Source organism: Balaenoptera physalus, assembly GCF_965194825.1.
Source record: "Balaenoptera physalus genome assembly, chromosome: 1".
Taxonomy (NCBI): Eukaryota; Metazoa; Chordata; class Mammalia; order Artiodactyla; family Balaenopteridae; genus Balaenoptera; species Balaenoptera physalus.
Genome location: NC_138882.1, coordinates 137,165,299 through 137,184,156, shown reverse-complemented (window position 1 = coordinate 137,184,156; position 18,858 = coordinate 137,165,299). Strand labels below are relative to the sequence as shown.

The 18,858-nt window shown below is 37.3% G+C and overlaps 1 protein-coding gene across 5 annotated transcripts in view; it reads right to left on the bottom strand.

Moving 5' to 3' along the window:
- Positions 1-18,858, bottom strand: part of DEPDC1 (DEP domain containing 1) — a 59,705-nt gene that overhangs the window by 7,667 nt on the left and 33,180 nt on the right. For 3 of the 5 annotated variants that reach the window (XR_014252259.1, XR_014252260.1, XR_014252262.1), the window contains one exon: positions 18,288-18,406. The exons of the other annotated variants lie outside the window; for them this stretch is intronic. The gene's annotated coding sequence lies outside the window, so the exon portion shown is untranslated. The remainder of the gene's footprint in view (positions 1-18,287; positions 18,407-18,858) is intronic. 5 annotated transcript variants of the gene reach the window in all.

Genomic DNA, 18,858 nt, shown 5'->3' with positions numbered 1-18,858 from the left:
GAAATAGGATTCAAACCAAAGCAGTCGTATTCTAAGGTCTGTACTGTTATAAGTATTACTTCCATCCACAAATGGAAGTTTCGGTAAATGTTATTTTCTCGATATCATTACACGCTCAGTGATATTTTAGTGCTCCTTGTAGACAGATGCTCCTGGAAGCTTCTCAGCTGACTTGCCCCTACTCTGTGCCTTCAACCATTCCCCAACCATACTGTCAGAGTCATTCCTCTTAAAGGAAAATCAGATCATGTCCCTTCTATACTTAGAATCGTTGAAGAGGTCTGCATTACCACTGGATAAAGTCCAAGCACTTTAGCACAGCTATATAAGATCTCACACACCTGACCCCTGCCTACTTCTGTGTCAACATCTGCCACTCTCCCCTTTCATCTGTGCTCCAGCAGTACCAAGCTGTTCACTGCTTCTTGTCAACTGTTTCATGCTTCCCTTTCTTCACACAGGCTAGCTCCTTTGCTTGGAACTCCCTTCTTTCCCTTGTCCACCTGGTAAATTCCCAGTTCCTATCACAACCCTGATAGAGCATCGTTTTTCTGTGATGCCTCAGACAGGATGCTCTCTTTTGTACTTTTTCTGAAACTCACATATAAGTCTATTTTTGTATATATCACATCATGTCGTTTCATTTGTTAGCATGTCTGTCTTCCACTTTTGATTGTGAGCTTCTTGCTTATTGTAGAGAGAGAGAACTAAATCACCCTAGCACAATGGCATTTGGCTAAATCATTCAACACCTGTCAGGATGGAAACTGGCAGCCACCAAGCTGCTCCCCCAGGGTGAAAACCAATAGACTATCAAAAGCTCTGCACTTACTTCTGCACCCCCAAAAATGACATGTGAGGCAACTCACCCTGCCCCTCTTTTCTCCTCCCCTATCACCAGAACTTAGTCGGCCCTTGCATAATTCAAAAAGGTCATAGAGAAGGAGGGATATATGTATATATATCCTCCTGACCATGCACATTCTGCCTCTCTCTCTCCTACAGGGGACACCAGAGTGCCCTCTTGCTGGTGGGTCCTGCCCCTCACTCAGGGAATCCCCCTTGCTTTGTATATGCCTGTGTGAGTAATAATTTAAATTGCTTGTGGTCTCTGGTTTGAGTGTGGAGTATTTTGACATCTGATATCTTAAAAACTTAGGGTCCGGCAGCAGCCTACTGTGACACTTATGCATCATTATGCTCAGGGCATCAGTATAAGAACTCAATAAAACATGTTTCTTCAACCAAGTCAATAGAGGCCACTAGAAGAACTGCCTTAATGAACTGAACACAAGAATAATTTAAAAATTGTATTTATAAATGAGTGCTTAAGGATTTGGGTTTGTTTTTTTGAAAGAATTTGAAATATTTTACTTTTACTTGAAAATCTTGATTATACTCATTTTAATTAATCAGCTCTTGATTCACAGAAAAAAAAAGGCACACAAAAGAAGGTTCTGGGCCAGCCTCATTGGATTATGGTGCCTCAGCTATTGAAGGCCTCAGTACACTTTTAAGTTCTCAGGTTCTGCCAGTTGGTATAAATGCAAAAAAAAAAAAAAAGAAAAAGAAAAAAGAAAAGCAACTGAATCTTTTAGAATAGACTTTCCCCCCCACCCCTCTCTGGGCCAGAGAACTGGTTTATTAGACAAAAGAACCTCACATGTGGATTAGGAAGACTTATCCTCTTAACTTCAGGCACATGGACATCAGAAAAAGGAGCTATTCTAATAGCATTAGGAATTCTGGCTGTGCTGATCCAGTTTATGGAATTAATGGATTGCTTATGAGTTATTCTCAGACAATGGGAGAATAGGTTTCCTAACAAGAGAAAGTTGTTAGGAATATTCGACCGAATGTCCACACTTAACTCTATTCCTTTACTTATCAGAGTGTATTATTTGTTTTTATGTTTGTTTCCCCACTTAGCATCTTGAGGACAGTGCCCCTGTTTATTTGTCACTTTGTCGTAAAGCCCAGCACTTAGTAAGTAGTGATTAAACATTTTATGCTATTGCATATGGTACTGTTTTATTAACATGAACTTCTGCTTGTTGATGCTAGTGTATAGAAATAAATTTGATTTTTGTATATTGATCTTGTATCCTGCAATCTTTCTAAACTCATTAATAGTCCTAGAAGGTTTTTAAAATAAGCCATCATGTTTTCTACATAAAGATCATGTTGCTATGAATAAAGAGAGTTTTACTTCTTCATTTCCAATCTAGATGCCTTTTATTTCTTTTATTGTCTTGTCTTATTGCACTGCTAGAACTTCAGGACAATGCTGAATAGAAGTGGCGAGAAAGGATATCCTTGTCTTGTTCCTGATCTTAAGGAGAAAGTATTGAGTCTTTCACTACAAAGGATGATGTTAACTGTAGGCTTTTTCAGACATCCTTCATCAGGTTGAGAAAATTTCCTACTGGTCGAAGGCTTTAAATCAGGAATGGATGTTAGATTATGTCAAATGCTTTTTCTGTATCCATTAAGATGATCATATGGATATTGTTTATTAGTTTGTTAATATGGTGAATTACATTGATTTATTTAGAATATTAAACCAATTTTGCATTTTTGGGATAAACCAGAAACATATTTTATCAACTTTTAGATTCTATTTGCTAAAATTTTAAGAGTTTTTGCCTTTGTGTTCATGTAGGATATTGGTCTATAGTGTTTTGTTTTTTTTTTCTTGTAATGCTTTTGTCTGGTTTTGATATCAAGGTAATGATGGATTCAAAGTATAAATTGGAAATTGTTATCAGCTCTTAACTTTATTGGAAGACTTTGTACAGATTTACTATTATTTCTTCCTTAAATGTTTGGTAGAGTTCACCAGTGAAGCCATTTGAGCCTGGAGCTTTGTTTTTTTGAAGGAGTTTTAACTACAAATTCTATTTCTTTAGTTGATATATGACTCTAGGTTATCTATTTCATTTGAGATATTCATTTCATGAGATATGTTAATTTGTGCCTTTTAAGAATATGTTCATTTCACCTAGGTTAGTGAATACAGTGGCATAAAGTTGTTCATAATAATTCCATATTATCTCTTTAGTATCTATAGAATTTGTAGTTATGTTGCATCTCCCATTTCTAGTATTGTGTAATTGCACCTTTTTTCCTTTTTTTTGTTTTACTGGTAGGTCTAATTAGAGGTTTATCAGATTCATTGATCTTCTCAAAGAAATATCTTTTTATCTTCAACCTATTTGTGTCTTTATGTTTAAACGGCAGTTCTTGCTGGTCAAATATGATTTGATTTTGCTCTTTTATCCAATCTGACAGTATGTGCCTTTTAATTGGGTTATGTAGACTATATACTTTAAAAAGAAATTGAAGTATAGTTGATTTACAATATTGTATTAGTTTGAGGTTTATTTTTTTTTTTGGCAGATTGTATTCCATTATAGGTATTCCAAGATATTGGATACAATTCCCTGTGCTATACAGTAAATCATTGTTGCTTATCTATTTTATGTATAGTAGTTTACACCTGCTAATCCTATACTCTTAATTTGTCCCTCCTCTCCCTCTCCACTTTGGTCACCATACATTTGTTTTCTATGTTTGTGAGTCTGTTTCTGTTTTGTATATAGATTCATTTGTATCATTTTTTTTAGATTCCATAGATGTGATATCATATAGTATTTGGTAGACCATTTACATTTTTTTAAAATTTAATTTAAATTATTTTTGGCTGTGTTGGGTCTTCGTTGCTGCGTGTGGGTTTTCTCTAGTTGCACCGAGTGGGGTCTATTCTTCGTTGCGGTACACGGGTTTCACATTGTGGTGGCTTCTCTTGCTGTGGAGCACGGGCTCTAGGTGCGCAGGCTTCAGTAGTTGTGGCACACGGGCTCTAGAGTGCAGGCTCAGTAGTTATGGTGCATGGACTTAGTTGCTCCGCGGCATGTGGAATCTTCCCAGACCAGGGCTTGAACCTGTGTCCCCTGCATTGGCAGGCGGATTCTTAACCACTGCGCCACCAGGGAAGCCACCAGACCATTTACATTTAATGTAAATATTGATGTGGTTAAACGTGAGTCTATCATCTTGTTATTTGTCTTTTGTTCACCTCTTCTGTTCTTTGTTCTCCTTTTTCTCCCTTTTTTCTGCCTTCTTTTGAATTAAATCAAGTTTTGTTGTTGTTGTTAATCCCATCTAGTTTATTTTTCATATCAGACATTGTAGTTTTCATCTCTAGAATTTCTATTTGGTTCTTTTTTATATTTCCCATACCTTTGCTTAACTTTCTGTATGTTTTAATGTACCTGTCTGCTAATTACAACATATGTCTCAGTTCTGGGTTGGTGCCAATTGACTGATTTTTGTCTTAATTATGGGTTATATTTTTCTGCATCTTTGCATGCGTGGTAATTTTTGATTGGATGCCATTTTATTTATTTTTTCTCATGTCTTTTTCTGTGGTTGACTTCTAGTTTCATGATGTTGTAGTCATAAAAGATGCTTGAAATAATTTATATACTCTGAAATTTGTTGAAGCTTGTTTCGTGCCCTAGTATGTGATCATTCCTAGAGACTGTTCCATGTGCATTTGAAAAGAATGTGTATTCTGCTCTTTTGGATGTAATGTCCTGAGAAATATCAATTATGTCTAACTGTTCTATTGTGTCATTTAGGATCTCTGTTGCCTCATTGATTTTCTGTCCATTGATGTGAGTGGGGTGTTAAAGTCTCCTACTACTATTGTATTCCTATCAATTTCTCCCTTTATGTCTGTTAGTATTTGTTTTATGTATTTGGGTGCTCCTATATTGGGTGCATATATGTTGACCAGTGTAGTATCCTCTTCTTGTATTGATCCTTTTACCATTATATAGTGTCCTTCTTTATCTTGCTTTATGACCTTTGTTTTAATGTCTATTTTGTCTGATATGAGTATTGTGACTCCCACTTTCTTGTCATTTCCGTTTGCATGAAATATCTTTTTCCATTCCCTTTATTTCAATCTATGTGTGCCCTTTGCCTTAAAGTGGGTCTCTTGTAGGTGACATATTGTAGGCTCTTAGTTTTTAATTTCTTTATACAATCTGCCACTCTATGTCTTTTGATTGGAGCATTTAGTCCGTTGACATTTAAGGTAATTATTGATGGATATGTATTTATTGCCATTTTAAACCTTGTTTTCCAGTTGATTTTGTATTTCTTCTTTGTTTCTTTCTTTTTCTTTTTGTGGTTTGATGATTTTCTCTTTTATTATGCTTGTGTTCTCTTCTTTTTGGTTTTTGTGAATCTATTGTATGTTTTTGATTTGTGGTCACCCTGTTTTTCAAGTATGTTAACCCATTACTATGTCTACTTGTTTTAGACTAAGAGTCATTTAGGCTCAAACACATTCTAAAAAAGAAAAAAAAATCTACATTTTCTTACTCTCCTCCCCCTCATTTTATAACTTTGATTTCCTCTTTTACATCCTCATGTTTATCCTTTTTCTGTTCATTTTGGTTATCATCACTTTCAAGAAATTTTGTTGATTAAAAAGAAAATCCGTATACTGGCTTACTTAAGTGATTTACTTTCCAACTGTGATTTTCTCTTTCCTATAGATTCTTGCTTCTTTTCTATTTTGAGAAGGTCTTTTAATTTTTTTTTTAGGATAGGTTTAGTATTGCTGTATTCCTTTAGTTTTTGCTTGTCTGAGAAATTCTTTATCTCTCCTTCTACTATAAATGATACTCTTGCTGGGTAGAGTATCCTAGGTTGCAAATTTTTCCCTTTCAGGACTTTGAATGTATCTTGCCACTCCCTTCTGTGGGTGCCAGACATTTTAAATTTTACTTCATTGCTTGCTAGGTTTATTTGTATTCCTGTAAATAATATTGAGCTTTATTCTGTGACTCATTGTTTTTGGAAACAGTTTGGTTTTTGAGTTTTGTCTTTAAGATTTGTTAGCTTGGGTTGAAGCAGTGCTCAGTGTAAGACCAATTTTCCTCAACACTGTATTATGCAGTATTACTGTCCAATACTGAGTTCAAGACTCTTTTGATTATTCTACCAAATTCTCCATGAATCATGAGACTTTCTAGTTTGGGTGGTAGGAATAGGTACTATATTCTCATCTCTGTGTGGGTGACTAGCACTGTGACCTCTAATCTACTCAGGTGATTCTCTTGGCCTTGGGTAATCTCCTCACACAGAAGCACTAATAAGTATTTCAGTTGAATATTCAAGGGGGACACTCTGCAGAGCTTCAGAATTCTCTCTCTGTAGATTTCCTCTTTTACAGGACTCCTTCATATGAACTCTAGTCACCTTGTTTTCCTCAATTCTCAGCTCCATCTCCTTAACTTGGAATCTTCTAGGCTCTATCTAGATTCACTTTCTGGGCATCACAGCCTAGAATCCTTTCATAGCATTAAGCTGGTGCAATTGGATGGCTTACCTTGTCTAGTGGTCACTGTTTTTTTATTGATGATGTCCCGTATCGTGAACAGTGTTGTTTCTTTTAAAAATTATTTCAGATAGGAGGGTTAATCTGGTCCTTAGTACTTAATTTTGTTTGGGAGCTAAAGTTCACTGATTGATAAATATACATTTTTTTTGAAATAAATTTCAGAGAACTGCCTGAGTGACATACAGAACAGTGGTGGGGAGCTTCTGTTGTGCATTTTTAGAAGTGGGAAAATGAGATTATGGAGTTTCATGACTGAAGGCATTACATATGATATGGTGGTATTGGAAGTCAAATAATGCAGGAGGCAAGAAACTTAAGAAAGACTTCTCTGTTAAGACATAAGATACAAATAGTGTCATGTACTGTTGTATATATGGCAGTGAATAAAATGACAAAGTCCCTTCCTTCATTAAACTTCATCCCAGTTTGCATGAGATCAAGTTTTGAGTACCTAATGTAGTATTTTTATATTCATTTAATTGAGATGCTTTATTTAATTAGGGTAGACGATGTAATCCAAAAAATACACAACATGTGATATGTTACCTCATAGCCTTATACTTCCTTTGTTATAGCACTTGTTATGTTATAATTGGCAATTTATTCATCTCTTCCTCTAACCAGTCTGTGAGCATCTCTACATCAGGATTAGGGTGTTTCATTTAGTCTTTTAACCCCATTGTGTACACAATGCAGAGCACATAGCAGGTACTAATGAGTGAATAAATGAATGGATAAATGAACAGTGCAAATTTTCTGTACTAGGGTTGATTGTCAAGGGGGTTATTTTGGATAAATGGGCCTTCTGCCCACTGCCCTAATACCCATCAGTCAAAATGGCCAACACATTTATTCTCAAGCACAACTGAGGTTGGTATGTAATAATAACAATAGGTTAAGTGCTCAGTACATTTTTTCTAAAGTTTTAATACTAATCTTCTATGACAACTTCAAGTTTTTTTGCCTTCAAATTTAAACAAATGAACAGCAGTACTCCCTAAATTCAAAGAAGTGAGAAGCTAGTCATGTATCCACTTGAGTATTACTCAGTACTTACTTCACAATATGACAAATGCAGTTCTGTGATCGTCAATGTAAAGAGAAAAAAAAAAAAGAGGCAGCAGACAATTGTGGCTCATGTCCACAGCAGCAGGATCTTTGTATGTGTCTCTAGGATCTAGAACAATGCCTAGAAATGAATGAAGAGATGAACGAACAACATCTCATCCTTCTCAAGGTTAATTCACTATCAACAAAATGACTCTGGGAGCATAGCTGAAAAAAAGAAATAGGTGACTTCATTTTCAAATATCTATATCTGATAAGGATGGCATTGTTATGGTTTATGAAGAGAATTTCCATTTCTCAAAGGGTTTCTTCTAAAGCTGCCTCTTCAAAAAAGCAGATATTTTCTAATCAAATGGCCTTGGCCCACTGCAGAAAATGGGCGAGCAGATTGCTTTTTAGAATATTTGTGGAATATAAGGCTTTAGCTCAAGCCAAGCTATTCAAGCCATGATTCAATACCCTGAATTCCAATCAAGTTTGTAAAATGAGATGTCAGATTGAAAACCTCTGTCAGGTTTTAACTTGCTTCTCAGAAGATACTTCTATGTAATCAGCAGAACAGTAAAAGGGCACACAGGGGAAGAGAAGAAAAAAAGCCATGCACAAAGATAATGTGGTAAAGTTGTGCATAAGTTATAGGGCTTTAATGATATTTTATAATTAAAAATTTGTCCAAACATTTGATAAGACATCAAATATAATTATGAAAAGGTGAAATATCAGAAAAGAATCCACTGAAGATGCCCAAATCAGACTTGTTGAGTTATTTATTTCCAGACTCTGCTTATCTCGCGTACCAAAAAAAAAAAAAAAAAAGCTGAGTGGGAAAAAAAGGAGATTAGTAGATTCTAATTGCTTACCATGCAAGCTCTGTCTATTAGTTTGCAACTGCTGATAACGGCACAAAAATGTGCACTAGAGCTGTGAGATATTCCATGAGACTGCTACAATGTCTTTTCCTGGCATTAATTGTAAATGCAGAAATTCACATTTAATCAGATTTGCAAGTAATTTTTTCCCACATAAATTCCTCATAATCGTTCTTTAGCTAAGTTAAACATGTCTGTCCAGGTTGTGTGCAGTTGAGGCAATTATTCAAAGAATCTTGGTCTTAAAAAATCACTTTGACCTGTAATGTTCATATTTCTGAATGAACACTTTCAATTTTTGCCTGAATTATCTACTGTTGAGTCAAATTTCTGTTTTATTTTTTTTGCATGAGGACACATTTTTGAGTGCCTAATGTATTATTTTTTGCATTCATTAATTAGAGATGTTATATTTAATTAGGAATTTCTTTTAACAACTGGATTTAGAAAGGTTCCAACTGCACTGAAATTAAATTTTAACTGTTACATTCAAAAGATCTATCTTAGATTTTTATGGCTGTGATACTCCTAACTAGAAGATTCTAGGTTTGAAAGAATCAGTAAAGTTAACATTTGAAATAGAGTAAAAGAAGAAATGGGGCACCATTTCTTCTCTGAAGGGCATTAAGTGAATTTCTCTATTTTGGAATGGGTGACAAATACTCCAACCAATCATTGGACCACTGGACCCTTTCAGAGGTTCTTGGAAGAGAAGAGGTGAAGAGAAAAGGGAGGGACTAGGAGTTCCTTCTTCCTTTCTCCTCCATATCCAAACTTGGATTAAGTGGAAAACATTAGCTGTATTTACAGAAACAAATAGCTTTATTAGTCATTATTGAATTAACCAATCAGATCGGTATAGTAAAGCTATAATAAATTCAATAAACATTTCAGTCATCTAATGACTTGTCATATTTTATTTGACTAAACTGACTCTAGAATCCAAGACACTAGTCTTTAAAAAGCTTAGAGAATATCTAGTGCAAGCTTCCCATTTTACATGTTAGGAAATTAAAACTCAAAAAGATTAATTATCTAACATATTAGTAAAAGCCCAAGAATTCATTGCTTTTATTCTCAATTAGGTCAGAATTGAAATGGCCTTGGTATAGGATATAGCAACTAGATTTGAGATATTTAAAGCACATTTTTTCCCCCATATCTATCAGTCTTAGTCTTTTCTCCCCACCAGAGAATGTTTACTTCCAACAGCCCATGTATGGCCCAAATGGATACCAGATAGTACTTCTCTACATCACTTTTAATTATCATGGGTGGAGACTCCAGATCTTGTCTCCCAATTAGGCTATACCCAGTATGAATGATGAGACTAAGTTCCCAGGCAAAGTTTACTTCTTGCCATGGAAAACAATTTTCATGAACCCAGATTTCAGGATTCAGTCAAGCCAATTAGAATTAGACTATAATCATGCTAGATTAAACTAATCATTCTAATTAAAATCATGCTAGATAAAAGATAAGGCAGCATTTACCAAACCTACATAGTCATAAGAATCACCTGGAGTACTTGTTAGAAATACAGATTCCCTCTCTGCAGATTCAGACTCATTAGGTCTGATGTGATAGATTAGGCAACGTTGTAAAACACTAGAATAGGGTCTGTGGGCTAGCACAGGCAAGGCATGTACAATAGAGCTTAGATGGCTGTACCAGGGGAGAAAAAACTTAAGAGGAAGATCAGAGATAGTTCAGACATAGAGGCAGATGTCTTTGGTCATATCAGTTAGAGTGTGCTTAAAAGTTGAGGTCATTGAGTGACATTAGTGGCTCTGAGGAAAGGCTGAATGCTCTAGAATTACCTATCTGATGCTTCCTCTAGAACTGCATAATTAGTTGAAGTTTATTTTGTTATGTTAAATTAAAAGTCCCCATGGTTCTTGATATCCCCAGTGTCTGGCATCACTGTCACTTGATAAAGATTGCTGGAATTAAAACAAAATAGATTCCATAGGGATATGGAGAAAACTTATACAGAGGAATTCTATTAAAGGTGATTTTAAAATCTGCCTTTTTAAAATCATTGGCTGAGATTGTAAATGTACAAATATCTCTTTAACAATGGTGGGACAACTTCATTCTCCTGAGTGCTCTAGCCTTTGAATCTTGTGGAAAAGGAATAGAAAGGTGTTTATGCCCTCAGATGACCTGGAGAGCTGTTCAATTCTGGCTTAATTCTCATCAACACCACATGGCTTATCCTCTAAGAACTTTTCTTTCCTGGTGGAAAGGATCTTGTAAATTATTTTTCTCTTTGTGCCTGTGTTTTCTCATTGTAATATACCAATAATAACTACCTCAACAAGTTCTTGTGAGAAGAAAACAAATTGTTAATGTAATGTGCTCAGAACAGTGTCTGGCAACAAGTGCTTAATAAATGTGAGTTATTATTATTATTGTCTCTTCAGAAGGAGAGTAGTTATGATGCTGGGGGTAAGAAAGAAAAGAATCATTGAACTATGTGGAAGATTGAGGACAATGATGACCCCAATTTCTCTCCCTTTTCCATGCCCTCTGCAACGTGTCTTTGCAACTCCTCCTATCAAGAGATGGAATCTATTTTCCCACTCCTTGGGTCTGGGCCGATCTGTGACTTCCTTAGACCAACAGAATGCAGTAGAAGGGAAGGTATGCCAGTTCCAGGCCTAACCCTCTAGAAGCATTGTGAAATTCCACGCTGTGTCTTGGGCCTTTACTCTGCCATGAGAAAAAGCCCAGGCTAGCCTGCTGGAAGGTGAGAGGCTGCATGAAATGGAGATAAGTCATCTCAGCTAAGGCCATTCTAGATCAGGTAAGATCAGAAAAACTGTCCTTTTGAGCCCAGTTGAAATTATTGAACTGCAGAACTGGGAGCTAAATAAATGGTTGTCGTTTTAAGCTTTTAGATTTTGAGGGTGGTTGTTTAATGCAAAAATAACTACTTGATATCTTGTAATTAAAGATGAGGGACGGATGTCAAGTGATAAATGTTGGCTTATTTGCTACTCTAAGCCAACTACTAGCAGCTGGTTAATACTATAAAACATATTATCATAGAATTTTAAACTTGGTATAGACTTTAAAGATATCTTGGTATAAACTCCTTAGTTTACAAATGAAGAAACTGTAACTCAAAGAGGTAAAGTGATTTGTAAAAGGTCATATAAGTAATTGTAAAGCTAGATTTGCAAAATGCTAGGAGAATAATAAAAAAGAATGAGGACAAATGCATATCGATTTTGGAAGCAAAGTAAAGGAAAGTGCTCAGGAACTTCTTACGAAAGAGAAGAGAATGTGACCATGGAAAGCTTAGGAGAGCAGTTCTGCATGACTGAGGTGTTTTGCATCATTACCAGTAGATATGTGCCTATCAAATCTCTCCACCCAAATAGTCTCAGTGTTGGATGAGAATGAACTCACCCTCTAAGCATTTGTGGGCATAACCAGAGGCTACTGGCTTGGAGGACCAAATTTCCTTAAAGTTTGTAAAATATTCATATACCCTATCACATAGTATAGATTGTTTATATAAATACATATTTTTCTCCTCCAAAATTTCATGACAAACTGACTCTGCAGAAAGATGAGTCCTATTTGTCTTTGGTTATGCCCTGGCATATGACCTCTCCTGTTGGAAAAGCACATTAGATTAAGGTGGTCAAGCAAAAAAAAACAAAAAACAAAACAAAACTATATACTGTTGATACAGTAAAGGATAAAAATTCACAAGGCCTCTGGTTCTCTCTTTGGGGTATCTCATTGTTAAGTCCTCTCTATTTCACCCCTCTATAAATATTTATTGAGCACCTTCTATGTTCCAGATACTGTTTTAGGTCTTGGAGATTTTTTGAAACAAAGATATACTATTCCAATTGTGACTCAAGCCAAAAACATTAGCTTTCTTATAGCATAACCAGGGACACAAGAGGCATCGCCATAGAAGGTGCAAAAGAAGCAGCTCTCATGATAGATCTCATGATCTATTCAAAGGTAGCCAAAAGCAAGAAAGCCTTAGACAAACAAACCCTGAGAACTGGCAATGGTAAGACAACAGCTGTGAATGCAGTGCAACCCACATTTCTGTCTTTTCATCCACTTACTCTTGGCCCCCACCCCACCTCCCTGACAGGTGGCTGCCTGCAGTTGCAGGTATGACAACCTGCATGCCCTGGCAGGAGGAAAGCCAAACTCTCAGGACACAGAACTAGACAAAGAAGAAAGCAATAGCTGTCCCTGGGAGGGAAAGGATCAATAATCAGTCCCTCAGAACCAAATTCACATGAGTAAAAATCCAAATAACTAATTTCTACAAATGTTTTTCACTTGTTAATCTAAATTTGGAAAAGATAAGACAAAGAGACATTTACCACCCTCATTTGATTGGACCCTGCAGATAGAAATCTGGGAGGCTGACTTTGGTAAGAATTTTTACATTAGGCCAGCTTTGTCAGGGGTCCAGGATTTCAGCTGCAGTCTCCAGAGCAAGTGGGGTGTCCCAGCTAGCCCATTCTCATTGCCAGAAGTCTAGGGGAGGAAAAAGGTCTTTTCCTCTATCCACTTTAAGTTCCTTGGCTGGGGCCCTGATAATCAGGCCAAAGACAGATTAACAAGTGAAAAACAAAGAGAAGTTTATCAATGTGCATTGTGAATGTACACGTGAGAGCACCCAAAGATGAGCAACCCAAAATGTGGTTAGAATCTGGGTTTTTATACCATCTTAGGTAAGATAAAGGGATAAAGGGCTTCTGAGAGAGGCTAGTTAGGGGAAGGCGGCCAGAAAAATATGGTAAACAAGAGTTGTTTAATAAAGTTTGTTAACCAGTTTTTTTGGTGCCTTCTCCATTGATAAGAGTTAAAAGAGTCCTCCTCTTTCTGGTATAGGAAAATAAGACATCTTACTTATAAATGTAAGTTTCCTTCATAAATGTAAATTTCCTTTGCAAAAGGGAATCTTGTGCCCTGGTTTTAGAGCTTTTCCTGGGTGTTCAGGTTCTACTGGCTTTTAACTCAAAGAAGCATATTTTGTGGTGGTTACTCTGGTACCATTCAAGATAGAGCAGCAATAAACCAAAAACTCCTGCTCTCAAGGGGTATATTAATTTCCTGCTGTTAATTACCACACACTTAGTGACTAAAACAACACAAACTTATTATCTTATGTTTCTGGAGGTCGGAAGTCTAAATTGGTTTTACAGAGTTGTTTTCCTTCTGAAGCCTCTAGGAGAGAATGTTTCCTTGACTTTTCCAGCTTTCATTTTTATTTATTTATTTATTTATTGACTAAACCAAGCTGTAGATTTTACTTCAATATTTCTTTTTTAAAAAAATTTTGTTGGAGTATAGTTGATTTACAATGTTGTGTTAGTTTCAAGTGTAGAGCAAAGTGAATCAGTTATACATATATCTACTCTTTTTTACATTCTTTTCCCATATAGGCCATTACAGAGTACTGAGTAGAGTTCCCTGTGCTACACAGTAGATCCTTATTAGTTATCTATTTTATATATAGTAGTGTGTATATGTCAATCCCAATCTCCCAATTTATTCCTCTCCGCCTTTACCCCCTGGTAACCATAAGTTTGTATTCTACATATGTAACTCTATTTCTGTTTTGTAAATAAGTTCATTTGTACCCTTTTTTAAGATTCCATATAGAAGTGATATCATGTGATATTTGTCTTTCTCTGTCTGACTTACTTCACTCAGTATGACAATCTCTAGGTCCATCCATGTTGCTGCAAATGGCATTACTTTGTTCTTTTTTATGGCCGAGTAATATTACATTGTATATATGTACCAAATCTTCTTCATCCATTTATCTGCTGATGGACATTTAGGTTACTTCCATGACCTGGCTATTGTCAATAGCGTTGCAATGAACACTGGGGTGCATGAATCTTTTTGAATTATGGTTTTCTCCAGATATATGCCCAGGAGTGGGATTGCTGGATCATATGGTAGCTCTATTTTTAGTTTTTTAAGGAACCTCCACAAAACCTCCTTTGGGCTGTACAAATTTACATTCCCACCAACATTCCCTTTTCTCCACACCCTTTCCAGCATTTATGTTTGTAGATTTTTCTGATGATGGCCATTCTGGCTGGTGTGAGGTGATACCTCATTGTAGTTTTGTTTTGCATTTCTCTAATAATTAGTGATGTTGAGCATCTTTTCATGTGTTTTCTGTATGTCTTCTTTGTAGAAATGTCTATCTAGAACTTCTGCCCATTTTTTTGATTGCATTGCCTGTTTTTTTTGATATTGAGCTGCATGAGCTGTTTGTATATTTTGGTGATTAATCCCTTGTTGGTTGCTTCATTTGCAAATATTTTCTCCCATTCTGAGGGCTGTCTTTTCATTTTGTTTATGGTTTCCTTTGCTGTGCAAAAGCTTTGAAGTTTCATTAGGTCCCATTTGTTTATTTTTGTTTTTATTTTCATTACTCTAGGAGGTGGATCGAAAAAGATCTTGCTGTGATTTGTCAAAGGGTTTTCTGCATATGTTTCCCTCTAAGAGTTTTACATTTAGGTCCTTAGTCCATTTTGAGTTTATTTTTGTGTATGGTGTTACAGAGTGTTCTAATTTGATTTGTTTACATTTAGCTATCCAGTTTTCCCAGCACCACTTATTGAAGAGACTTTCTTTTCTCCATTGTATAGTCTTGCCCCCTTTGTCATAGATTAGGTGACCACAGGTGTGTGTGTTTATCTATGGACTTTCTATCCTGTTCCATTGATCAATATTTCTGTTTTTGTGCCAGTATCATACTTTTTTGATGACTGTAGCTTTGTAGTATAGTCTGAAGTCAGGGAGCCTGATTCCTTCATCTCCCTTTTTCTTTCTCTAGATTGCTTTGGCTATTAGGGGTCTTTTGTGTTTCCATACAAATTGTAAAAGTTTTTGTTCTAATTCTGTGAAAAATGCCATTGCTAATTTGATAGGGATTGCATTGAATCTGTAGATTGCTTTGGGTAGTCATTTTCACAATATTGATTCTTCCAATCCAAGAACACGGTATATCTCCCCATCTGTTTGTGTCATCTTTTATTTCTTTCATCAGTATCTTATAGTTTTCTGAGTACAGGTCTTTCACCTCCTTCAGTAGGTTTATTCCTAGGCATTTTATTCTTTTTGATGTGATGGTAAATGGGATTGTTTCCTTAATTTCTCTTTCTGATCTTTCATTCTTAGTGTACAGGAATGTAAGAGATTTCTGTGTGTTAATTTTGTATCCTGCAACTTTACCAAATACATTGATGAACTCTAGTAGTTTTCTGGTAGCATATTTAGGATTTTCTATGTATAGTATCATGTCATCTGCAAACAGTGACAGTTTTACTTCTTTTCCAATTTGGATTCCTTTTATTTCATTTTCTTCTCTGAAAGTTATTCTGGGACCATTCAAGATGATAGAGCAGCAATAAACCAAAAACTTCTGCTCTCAAGGAGCATATTAATTTCCTGCTGTTAATTACCACATACTTAGTGACTAAAGAACACAGACTTATTGTCTTATGTTTCTGGAGGTCAGAAGTCTAAACTAGTTTCACAGAGTTGTTTTTCTTCTGAAGCCTCTAGCAGAGAACGTTTCCTTGACGTTTCCAGCTTTTAGAGGCCACCTATATTCATTGGCTTGTGGCTTCTTCCTGTATCTTGAAGCCAGCAGCACAGCATTTTCTCTGTCTTCTGCTTCCATCTTCACATCTCTCTGTCTCTGATCTTCCTATCTTTTTTTATAAGGACCTTTGTGATTATATTGGGTTTACACAGATGATCCAGATAATCCAGGGTAATCCCTCTATCCCAAGATCCTTATTTCGATCACATTTGCAAAGTATATATATATATTTTTATCATATAAGGCATTATAATCTCAGGTTTTGGCATTAGGACATGAACTTATCTGGGGGCCTGTTATTCAACCTAACACAAGAAGTCACATTTTAGTAAAGTTCACCTTTATAGAATAAAGTCCAAGTTCTTGAATGTGTGTCAGATAAATTTTTATGATGTTCAGGAAGGATACAAGATGGCAAAGTAGAAGGACTTGAGCTTACCTCCTCTCATGAAAATACTTAAATAACAAATAACAGCTGAACAACCATCAACAAAAAAGACTGGAACCTACCAAAGATATTCTACATCCAAAGACAAAGAAGAAGTCACAATGAGATGGTAGGAGGGGCGCTTTTGTGATGTAATCAAATCCCATACCTGCTGAGTGGGCGACCCACAAAGTGGAAAAGAATTATATTGCAGAGTTTCTCCCACAGGAGTGAGAGTTCTGAGCCCCACATCAGGCTCCCCAGCTGGAGGCCTGATATTGGGAGGAGGAGCCCCCAGAGCATTTGGTTTTGAAGGCCAGCAGGGCTTGAGTGCAGAAGCTCCGCAGGACTGGGGGAAACAAAGACCCCATACTTGGAGGGTGCACACAAGGTTTCATGTGCACTGGGACCTACGGCAAAGCAGTGAGTCCATAGGAGCCTGGGCCAGACCTACCTCTGGGTCTTGGAGAGTCTCCTGGGGAGGTGAGGGTCAGCTCTGACTCACTGTTGGGGCAAGGACACTGGTGGTGGAGTCCCCTGGGAATATTCATCAGCATGAGCTCTCCTGGAGGTGGCCATTTTGGCACTGAGACCTGGCCCTACCCAACTGCCTGCAGGTTCCAGTGCTGGGACGTCTCAGGCCAAACAACCAATAGGGTGGGAACACAGCCCCATCCATCAGCAGACAGGCTGCTTAATGTGTCCTGAGCCTACAGCCACCTCTAAACACACCCCCTGACACAGCCCTGCCCACCAGAAAGACAAGACCCAGCTCCACCCACCAGTGGGCAGGCACCGGTCCCCCCGACCAGGAAGCCTGCACAAGCCCCTGGACCAACCTCACCCACCAGAGGGCAGACAGCAGAAGCAATCCTACAGCCTGTGGAACAGAGACCACAAAGACAGAAAGTTAGACAAAATGAGATGGCATAGAAATATGTTCCAGATGTAGGAACAAGATAAAACCCCAGAAGAACAACTAAGTGAAGTGGAGGTAGGCAATTCACCTGAAAAAGAATTCAGAGTAATGATAGTAAAGATGATCCAAGATCTCAGAAAAAGAATGGAGGCACAGACCTAGAAGATACAAAAAAATGTTTAACAAAGAGCTAGAAGACTTAAAGAACAAACATAGAGAGATGAACAATACAGTAACTGAAATGAAAAATACACTAGAAGGAATCAATAGCAGAATAAACGAGGCAGAACGAATAAGTGAGCTGGAAGACAGATTGGTGGAAATCACTGCCGTAGAACAGAATAAAGGGGAAAAAAAAATGAGTTTTACGATGTTCTTCCCAGCAGTATCTCCCCGCCTCAAATACATAGCTCAGCGATCCTGACCTGCTTCTATTACCTCTCCCTCAAGAACACATCTGCTATATATCACCCCCTGTGATTTGCCTCTGTCTACACTACCCTAACCCTCCCATACCCTGTCCCTACATCCATTAACACTCTGCCTGGCAAAACCCTCATCCAATACATCACCTTACCTGTGAAATTGTGCCCCTTCCATTTACTCGCAACAGACCTTTTGCCTGCCTCTACTGTGGACTTGATCACACTATATTAGAACTACCTGTTTATGTGTTGTTTGTCTTGTTCCATTAGTTGAAAGCTCCTTGAGAGTAGGGAGTGTAGCATTCATTTTTTCTAGCCTCATCACTCAGCATAGTACTTGGCACACAATAAGAGCTTAAGAAATGTCAAATAAATGATTATCACTGAAATTGTTTAACTATAATAATTATGAGAGGAAGGAGGGAGGGAAACATTGAAGGAGTTTTTATCTTGAGTTGTTAAGAAAGTTTGGTAAAGAGCAGCTTTCTTTGCTAAGCCTAGAAAAGGAATAGCAGCCAGGGGAAAGATGAGATATACACGACTCACAGGCAGTGATGATAACAAGAGCCGGAGGCACTGAAGCTTCAGGGCTGCTCCTCTCGGTTGGGGTGCTTTTGATGTGTGCCTGCTTTGATCTCTGCTGTGCAGCTATGGCCCAGGATGTTCTGGAATGAAGAAAAACTACTTACTGTTTCCTGTTTCCAAGATCCAGAGTGTGTTAGAAAATAAGCACTTGGGGAAGGGGTTGGTTTTTCTGGTGACAAAATAAAATCATTTCCCAAAGGTAAACAGTCTCTCCCACATGGTTGAGAGCTGAAGCAGATGAAAAGAGGATGCACAGACAGGACATTGCAGTGTGCAGAAGAGAAAAGCTGAACGTAACATAAAAGCAGAGACAAGATAAAATACAAAAATGCAAAAGGGCAGCAGCACATGGGTGAGGTCAGCTAAGCTGTACTAGTAATGGACACAATGGGACACTGGACCACACATGGACGGATTTTGCCAGCCACTTGGACAACACATGGGAACACAGGTAATGACATTCCAGCACCTTATACTAAGGAAAAGGACAACACAGCTAGCAGATCATGACTGGGGGCAAAGAGACACAGAA